A 10172-nucleotide genomic window follows, 5' to 3' on the forward strand; every position below is an offset into this window, starting at 1 on the left:
CCCCTGTAAAAATTATAAATAGTAATAAAATCATACAAGACCCCCGGCCCAGCTTCATTCATACTACTATATACAACCCCAACTACATTCACACCGTCCTATATACAATATAAACAATATATACACTATAAACACATTATATACAGATTTATACAACGCCGCAAACACAGCAAAACCCTACTGGTCCCACTGCCTTACCTTACAGCCACCCGCTTGCACCGCCACATACACCCTACAACAAACCTAAATACAATACACTGTACAAAATTATTATTATTAATTATTATTTTTATTTTTTTTTTTATATGTATATACACACACCTACACTAACTATCCCGCCACCCCTGATCCAGCTCTGGCCACAAAGTTCAGGAATTATCCGAGCTAGGATCAGGCCCCAAAGTTTTTCCCCAGGCGGGGCCTGGGCCAGGCCAGATCAGTCTCATATCACCGCTGTTGAAACCCCCCAATCCCCCACCCAACCTAACTAAGACCCTCTATTATACACACTATATACAATATATACAATACACTATATACAATATATACATAAACCAACTTCACAACCTACATACTCACCACCCAAGGCTCAAGTTCGATGCCTGCAAACCTTCTATTCAGGGAACAGAAATACAAAACAAAAACCTAGGGTGTAAAGACATCAGCCCACCACCAGGATATAGGAGCGCTAACGGACTAAGGCACCCCGAAGGAGAAACCCCTCCAGAGATGGGCCGCCCTCCGGGCACCCAGTCTTTCGCACTCCAGAGAACGCACCTTCACCAGGGCACCTAGGATGCTGCTACAAACTTCATCTACACGGAGGATTTTATGCTGCGTCGAAACTAAAACTCGTGCGTTCCACGTGAAGTACCTGACCACTGCGCTGACTAAGAATAAAGTGGCTCGGTCCCTTCTCCCGAGGTCTCTGAACGCTCCATAGGCCCACTCGGCATAGGACAGAGTGGCCAGCCGCGGCCAACCAATGGAAGCGCCCAGCCTGTTGTACACCTCTGTATTAAAAGGACAATGAAGCAGGAAGTGCTCCATGCTTTCCAGCATGGTAGCGCAAGCCTCACGGGGACAATTCCTGTCCACGGAGCTCCTGTGCTTCAAATTGTCCTTCACATACAACTTACCTTGGAAGCAGCGCCAAGTCAAGTCCCAATACTTCTTGGGGATCCTGCTAGAATTTAGCAAACTTAACCCAACCTCTAGATCCCGACTTGGGCAGTCCTTGAGGACCAATGGTTTCTGAAAATGCGAAAGCAAGACCCGCACGTCGAGGAGTTTCCTCGGGAGGGACCTCACTTCCCACATTCCCAGACCCCACCGGCGCATCATTTTCAGAACCGGGGTAACATAAGCCGGGAGATGCCCGTGCGGTGTGCGGAGATCCTTCAATCTTCCCCCTGTCTCCCATTCCTGGAAGAAAGGCTGAAACCATCCCTTGCAGGAGAATACCCACGGAGGAGCCCTCTCTTTCCAGAGGTTTGCCACGTTAACTTTCAAAAAGGTGTTCACTAGGAACACCACGGGGTTTACCATATTCAACCCCCCTAGTCTCCTCGTGCGGTAAGTGACCTCCCGTTTGACTAGATTCAGTCTATTCCCCCATAACATCTGGAAGAACAGACTGTAGACCCGTGTCCAGAGAGGCTCTGGTAAGACACAGACGCTGCCCAGGTAGATTAGCAAGGGGAGCAGGAAAGCTTTGCACAGGTCAACCCTTTCCCTCAGGGTCAAAGACCAACCCTTCCATTGGTCCACTCTTTGGGCGACACCTTTGATTCTGCCTTCCCAGTTTTTCGTGGGGTAATCACCCTGGCCAAATTCGATGCCTAGGACTTTGGCATGTTCTTGGGGTTCGGGGAGGGTGTCCGGAAGATCAAACGCGGGATCCCCGCCTCCCAGCCAGAGACTCTCACACTTGTCCTGGTTGACCTTGGACCCGGATGCCTCCGAGTAGCTCTCCACTTCTGACATCACCACCATCGCCTCCTCTTGCGAAGAAACAAAGACCGTGACGTCATCCGCGTAGGCCACTACCCTCAGGATAGCCTCCGGCGCCACCCCGCCCATCCCCACCCCCGCCAACGGCCCACAATCGACCCTTCTGAGGAAGGGATCGATCGCAAACGCGTAAAGCAAAGGGCTAAGAGGGCAGCCCTGGCGGACACCGGACTCTACCCCGAAAGGTTGTCCAATCCACCCGTTTACCAGAGGGAAAGTCTCAGCCCCTGCGTACAAGGTCTTAAGCCAGTCCACAAACCCTCCAGGCAGACCATACCTCAAAAGAGTGGACCAGAGGTACTCGTGGTCAACCCGATCAAAGGCTTTTGCCTGATCCAGGGTCAGCAAGAACCCCTTCCAAAGGCCCGCCCTGCCTTGCTCCACGGCCTCTCGGACACCCAGAACAGCACTGAAAGTGCTACGGCCAGGAACGCAACAGTGCTGGGCCTCCGAAAGGAGCCGCGGCGCAAATTTCACCAGCCTGTTGAAGAGTATCTTAGCCAAAACCTTCCTGTCCACATTGAGAAGTGATATGGGACGCCAATTCTCAATGCGTGATGGATCCTTACCCTTTGACAAAATGATCAGAGCCGACCTCCTTAATGATCTCGGCAGAGTGCCCGAGGAGAGACACTCATTAAACACCTGAGTCAAGAGGGGGACCAAGGAGTCCCTAAAGGTCTTAAAGAACTCGGATGTTAAGCCATCCGGACCTGGCGATTTTTTGGGCCGGAGCCCATCGATCGCCAGTCTCACTTCCTCTTCTTTGATCGCTTCTGCCAAACCGCCCAGCGAGAGGTCAGCCCCTGGCTCAGGAACAGCTTCAGCCAGGAAAGCCGACATCCTGTCACGATCCAGTTCCTTCCTTCCCAAGAGGTGCGAGTAGTATGAACTGACGACCTCCAAGATCCCTGATCTGGACCTTCTCAGGGATCCCGTACTGTCCATCAGCCCCGTCACTATCTTACTATTCACTGACATCTTGCAGCTTCTGTAGGGGTCGGGCGAGTAGTACTTCCCGTAGTCCCTCTCAAAAACCAAAGATGCGTGTCTATCGTACTGACACCTCTTTAGCAAGGATTTCACACTGGAGATCGCCTCGCGGCTACCCCCAGTCGAGACAAGTTGCTCGAGTTTCCTCCTCAGGCTCTGATACAGGCGATCCCTGTTCAGGCTTCTGAGGTTCGAGAGTTGCCGGAAGAATCTCGCCACCCGATGTTTGAACATCTCCCACCACTCCGACTTAGTGTTACTTAGGCCCAGCAGCGGTACCTGGCTCTGAAGAAATTCCTCAAAGGACCGTCTTACAGCTTCTTCCTCAAGGAGTGACGAATTCAGCTTCCAATAACCTCTTCCCATCCGAGGAGTCTCTGTAACGCTCAGAGAAAACATAATCAAACAGTGATCGGAGAATTCCACCTCCACAACCGACAACGGCGAGGAAACGGCCTCCTCCTTCAAATAAAACCTGTCTATCCTAGACCTGCACTGACTACCTCTAAAATAGGTGAACCCCGCGTGGCCTGTGTTGTGCCGGATGTGGACATCCACCAGGCGTGCCTCACTTACTATCCTATTTAGCGCGACGCAATCGTAAGCCAGCCGGTCTACGGAACCTCCTCTATCACAGGGTCTCGTGACATTGTTGAAATCCCCTCCAAAGACCACCTGCCGACTCGAAAATAAGTAAGGTTTGATCTTCATGAAGAGACACTTGCGGTCCCACTTGGACTGGGGACTGTAGATGTTAATGAGCCGAAACTCCTGTCCCCCCATGGAGACATCTAGGATCAAGCATCTCCCCATTTCTAACTCGATCAATCGTCTGCATTCAACCGCTGCGGTCTTAAAAAGGACCGCCACCCCGCTATACGGCTCGGCCGCGAGAGACCAGTAGGAGGGCCCGTGCCTCCACTCCCGCCTTGCTTTATGCATGGTTGATAGGTCGGTCAACCTGGTCTCCTGCAAAAACAAAATGTCGGCGTCAAGTTGGCCGAGAAAATGAAAGGCCGTGTACCTTGCCGCTTCTGACTTTATGCTGGCAACATTAATGGTTGCCAGCGTCAACGGGGTGGGTGCCGCCATCATGATTGATTGAATTAGATAGCCTTTTTCTTCCCACCCCCAACAGTTTCACCCTCTTCCTCTGACAATGATGAGTTTTTAGTGCGCTTAAGACAAACTGACTCATCCATTCTCTCCTTACATACACTCTGGCCCTTGTCTGGTGGTCCCGAGGTAGTCCCCCCCCCAGAAGGCTTTGTATTTGCCCCCTGAGAAGAAGACCCAGCGACCTCCTGAGCCCCAACAACCCCGTCCGCAACCTCCGGCCCCGGGTCCCCATCGCCCCCCTCTGGAGGGGAGTCCTGGAGGGCCCGGAACCGGTTAGAGAGATCCACCAGAGGGGGGGCGGCTGGACCTTCCAATGGCACCTGGATCAGGGCTACGGAGTCAGAGGGGTCGCACTCCGAGGAGGAGGCTCGAGGCCCGGACCCCCTCTTATCCTTAGTTGTTTTCCTGTTACCCTTTTTCTTTTGCTGTGACCACTCCCCCTCTCCCTCATCCAGACTGTCACCGGATGAAGGTTCCTGGGCAGACATGGCGTCCTTTTGCTCCTCTCTTTCAAGTCTCTTGACTTCCTCGCTCAATTCGCTGTCTTTAGGATCCTCAGCTGCAAGTGGAGCACCCGGGTCAGAGTTTAGGGTCATTACTCCCTGCCCCCTTTTCCCATGGCGCTGCTCCTGCCGCCTGATATTGGATGGCGGCAGCCTGCTCCTCACCGGTTCCCTGCCTCCTCCGCCTCTGCTGGTCCCTTCACCGGCGAGATTAGTCCCGGCTTTCGCCTGTCCCGCACTCGCCGCTTTCAGGACCGCATTGGCAAAGGAACGCGGACAGCGACTGAACGGGTGACCGAGGTCACCACACAGGTTACACCTAATCCTGCCACAGGTAGCAGCAAGATGGCCGAGGTCCCCACACAGTGCGCATTTCTGGGTGGTACACTGCGCACTGAAGTGTGTGGGGCTGCCGCACCTGTGACAGACCTTAGGCTGCCCCCGGTAGAAAATCAAGATCCTGTCCCTCCCCAAAAATGTTGAGGAAGGGATATGGGTAACGGTGTTTCCTGAAACCTTCAATTTCACCATGAAGGTCCAGGCTCCTGACCAGATACCATGCTCATCGAGGGTCTTTTCGGGAATACCGACGATGTCGCCATATCGTCCAACCCAGGTGGAGATGTCGACACAGGAAAGTGACTCGTTACTGGTCAAAACGGTCACCTTCCTGACTGAGTTCTGGCGAGATATTGCCACAGCGAGGAAACCCTGCCATTCGGGGCGACCCCGAGCCAGCTCATGGCGAGACCAGAAAAGCTCAAGGCCCTCCGGTCTCACGAAGCTGACATCGAAGTAGGAGGTCCCATAGGGATGGATCAAGGCGAAGATGTCATATGCCACGAAGCCCATCCCCAGCAGGAGCTCAGCAACCTTTGACCGATCAGGACAGGCATCCTTGCTTACCCACTGGAGACGGGCCACGTTCCTACGGTTGCTCCTCTGCCCTGGTGTTGGCAGAGACCAGACAGTCTCTGCCCCTCTATCTCGGAAGGCGGAAAGACCGTGTCTCTCTATCCAGAAAGACAGATCAACCTCCCTCCCCTCTACATTGATGGAACTCTCCCCTCTCCTCAGGGCGTCCAGGAAGCGCTGTTGCAAGTCACCATCCTCAGGGTCACCAGACAAGGGCGCACTACTACCCCCAGCAGTGACAGCTGCTGAATAGCTTGGGGCTGAAGCCCCCGCCACCGCTGGGGGGGCAGCGGGACCACTACCTGCTTCCCCTCCACCAACATCAGTAATGCTCTCCTCATTCACTCCGCCACTACTCCCATCACTTGCAACATCACTACTCCCATCATTTACTCCACCACTGCTCCCATCATTCATTCCACCACTATTCCCACCATTCACTCCACCACTACTCCCATCATTCACTCCACTACTACTCCCATCATTTCCTGCACAGCTGCTTTCATTCTTCTTACCACTGCCACCACTTCCCGTCACTTTTTTTCCAGTATTCTCACCACCATTTGTCCCAGTGTTCTCTGCACCTGCCACAGTCACATCCATTCCTTCCTCACTTGTGTCTGCTAGCTTCTCTGCACTCACACCTGCCGGACCGGGGGAGGGGTGCAGCACCACACTCGATTTCCCTTGATTGGTGCTGACTCTCTGTTGTGTCCTTGGAGCGCCTTGCCCCCCCACTGCAGCAGTTTGCACTTTATTATTTTGGGCCCGCTGCTCGTTGGGGGGCGCCGCCTGCCCCGCACCCACAGACTTCGCAGTCCTGGTGTCATGCTGGGGTGCTGGAGCACTCTGTCCCCCTGTCACAGCAGGGCGCCTCTTGTTCCCTGCAGATGATTTATCCTTTTTCTGTCCTTTTTGGACTCGCTGCTCTCCTGTCACAGCTGCGTGCCTGTTCTCCTTTAAGGCGCACTGCGCCCCTGTCACAACAGTGCGCCCTCCTTTCGCCGCACCATGTTCCTCGGACCTGCCCCCCACAGCCCCGGCGTCGGCCGGCTCAGCCGTAGTGAGCAGGGATGGAGTCTGCCCACACCGTCCCCCTTTCGCAACGGCGTGGACACCCACCTCACCCCCCTCAGCCCCGGTGATAACCGGCTTAGCCGCAGAGGGCAGGGAGGGAAACTCCTCGGGGTCCCCTATGTCCGGCGCCGTGAGTACCTCCACAGCCTCGCCCCCTGCACTGTTCCCCGCACAGACGGCAGCACCGCCGGACGTCCTCCTCCTCTCCCCACCTTGCCTATGCCCCGGACCCACTGCAGAGCCCGTGCGTTTAGGTTTGGTGGGGTTTACACAGGAGGTGGTAGGTGTAACATCATCCATCGGTACATATTTGTAACTCACCACCTCCCGTGCGGTCTCCGTCGTCTTCTTCTTCCTCTTCTTGGTTTCCTCTGCTGGCTCGTCCTCACCGAAGGAGAAGCGGTCCAGGTTCACTGGAGACTCCAGCTGTCTGATCTCCTGTAGCAGACCGCCCTCCTCCTCTTCCTCCGCTGACACTCCAGCCTGTGCTGTCGGAGTCCTCTGCCGTGCCGGGAGGCCGCTTCCCTGTTGTCGGCTCTGCGGCTCACTCTCCCGGCTGGTTCCAGCTTGTAGGACTCCAGTCACAACCACATCGTCCTCCTCCTCCTCGTCGCTTAGGACGCCGGCTGGCGGTTCTCCTGAGGTATTTAACCCCTTCATTTCTGAGAACCGCCGCTGGTTCTTAAACCTCTCCAGGAAGGGACCTGCGCTTTTCTCAATCCCCTCCCGGAGGAGCACTAACCGGGCCACCTCATCTCTGAGGGCTCTTAACCTCTGGGAGGTCACAGGTTTCTCCTTGCTAGAGGCTCGGGTATTCAGGATCCGTGCCTCCTGCAGCTTCTCCTTCAGCTCGGTCAGTGCTTTGCCGGCGTCCTCATACTCACGTAGCATGGCGACCACTCGGGAGGAGAAGGTACTCATGGACTCGCCGGAGCTCCTCTCCCCCCAGGATGTTCCTGGGCTCTCCTTCCTGGGGCCTGGGGTGCCCCTGTCTCCCTCTCTGGGCGGACGATGAGCCGTCTCAGGGTTGGAGTAGGTGGGTATGGTTCTTCTCACCCGTCCTGACCTCCTCAGTCCCTCTTGGGCCAGTTGCTGTTGCTGCTGCTCTCTGTCCCCCGCCGGCACAGACCGGGGAACAGAAGCCTGGGAAGCCATGTCGGCCTCCCAGGAAGCCTGCCTCTCCCTGGGGAGAAGAGAGGCAGACTCTGGGCCTCCTGCTGGAAGTCCTGGAGCTCACAATACAGGTGCTGCTCCCAGCAGGGTGTGACTGATTGTGCGCACCTGTCCTCCACACTCAGTCCTGTGTAACACCACAGATAACACAGTGATAACTCTGAGTACAGATAATGTAGGAGATGTCACCTGCAGTCCTATGTAACACCACAGATAACACAGTGATAACTCCCTGAGTACAGATAATGTAGTAGATGTCACCTGCAGTCCTATGTAACACCACAGATAACACAGTGATAACTCTCTGAGTACAGATAATGTAGTAGATGTCACCTGCAGTCCCATGTAACACCACAGATAACACAGTGATAACTCTGAGTACAGATAATGTAGGAGATGTCACCTGCAGTCCTATGTAACACCACAGATAACACAGTGATAACTCCCTGAGTACAGATAATGTAGTAGATGTCACCTGCAGTCCTATGTAACACCACAGATAACACAGTGATAACTCTCTGAGTACAGATAATGTAGTAGATGTCACCTGCAGTCCTATGTAACAGCACAGATAACACAGTGATAACTCTCTGAGTACAGATAATGTAGTAGATGTCACCTGCAGTCCTATGTAACACCACAGATAACACAGTGATAACTCTCTGAGTACAGATAATGTAGTAGATGTCACCTGCAGTCCTATGTAACACCACAGATAACACAGTGATAACTCTCTGAGTACAGATAATGTAGTAGATGTCACCTGCAGTCCCATGTAACACCACAGATAACACAGTGATAACTCTGAGTACAGATAATGTAGGAGATGTCACCTGCAGTCCTATGTAACACCACAGATAACACAGTGATAACTCCCTGAGTACAGATAATGTAGTAGATGTCACCTGCAGTCCTATGTAACACCACAGATAACACAGTGATAACTCTCTGAGTACAGATAATGTAGTAGATGTCACCTGCAGTCCTATGTAACAGCACAGATAACACAGTGATAACTCTCTGAGTACAGATAATGTAGTAGATGTCACCTGCAGTCCTATGTAACACCACAGATAACACAGTGATAACTCTCTGAGTACAGATAATGTAGTAGATGTCACCTGCAGTCCTATGTAACACCACAGATAACACAGTGATAACTCTCTGAGTACAGATAATGTAGTAGATGTCACCTGCAGTCCCATGTAACACCACAGATAACACAGTGATAACTCTGAGTACAGATAATGTAGGAGATGTCACCTGCAGTCCTATGTAACACCACAGATAACACAGTGATAACTCCCTGAGTACAGATAATGTAGTAGATGTCACCTGCAGTCCTATGTAACAGTGTGGCTGGCTCTGGCACCAGGTCCCGGTGTGGCAGGCTGCCGTCTCGCTCACTTTCCCGCTCCTTACACTTCCTCATTCTTTCTGAGGCTGCGCAGTTTCTACAACATGAAACCAGAAGAACGAGAAGTGTCTTCCTGTCCCTGTATGAGCAGCTGCCGGTCGGACCCCCCAGGCTGTGATCGGGGTCTTTACACTGCGGACATTCTGTCCTGTGTAGACTGAGGAATATTAACCCCTTCACCCTCGAGCCTGCTTTCTCCTTCCTGACCGGCCAGTTCTGACCACTGTCCCTTTATGAGGTTAGAACTCTGGAGCTTCCACGGATCCCGGTAACATTTCCCACATGTCTACTTCACATCAGCACAATTTTTGAAACATCTTTTTTTTGTTAGGAAGTTATAAGGGTTAAAAGTTGACCAGCGATTTTTCATTTTTCCAACAAAATTTAGAAAACTGTTTTTTTAGGCACCATCTCACATTTGAAGTCATTTTGAGGGGTCTATATGATGGAAAATAGCCAAAAGTGACACCATTCTAAAAACTGCACCCCTCAAGGTGCTCAAAACCACATTCAAGAAGTTTATTAACCCTTCAGGTGCTTCACAGGAACCGAAGTAATGTGGAAGGAAAAAATGAACATTTAACTTTTTGTCACAAATATTTTACTTTAGACCGCACATTTTTTATTTTTGCAAGGATTACAGGAAAAAATAGACAATAAACAATTGCTGGGCAATTTCTCCTGAGCATGCCGATACCCCATATGTGGGGGTAAATTACTGTTAGGGCGCACGGCAGGGCTCGGAAGGGAAGGAGCACCGTTTGACTCTTTGAAAGTAAAATTTGGTAGATTAATTGGCGGACGCCATGTCACCTTTGCAGAGCCCCTGATTTGCCTAAACAGTGGAAACCGCCCACAAGTGACCCCATTTTGGAAACTAGACCCCCCAAGGAACTTATCTAGATGTGTGGTGAGCATCTTGAACCTCCAGGTGCTTCACAGAAGTTTATAACATAGAGCTG

The 10172-nt window shown here is 52.4% G+C and overlaps 1 protein-coding gene across 3 annotated transcripts in view; it reads right to left on the reverse strand.

Annotated features, from left to right (window-relative positions):
- The window catches only part of LOC143785182 (uncharacterized), a 31208-nt gene extending 21943 nt beyond the window's left edge, over window positions 1-9265 (reverse strand). Inside the window, exon 1 of one of the 3 annotated variants that reach the window (XM_077273889.1) lies at window positions 9129-9265. The gene's annotated coding sequence lies outside the window, so the exon portion shown is untranslated. Of the gene's footprint in view, window positions 1-8340; window positions 8360-9107 lie in introns of those variants that run through there. The other 2 variants (XM_077273890.1, XM_077273891.1) reach the window with 2 other exon arrangements.
- Between the last annotated feature and the right edge of the window lie 907 nt (window positions 9266-10172).

The sequence above is a fragment of the Ranitomeya variabilis genome, chromosome 7 (genome assembly GCF_051348905.1).
Source record: "Ranitomeya variabilis isolate aRanVar5 chromosome 7, aRanVar5.hap1, whole genome shotgun sequence".
NCBI classification, from domain to species: domain Eukaryota; kingdom Metazoa; phylum Chordata; class Amphibia; order Anura; family Dendrobatidae; genus Ranitomeya; species Ranitomeya variabilis.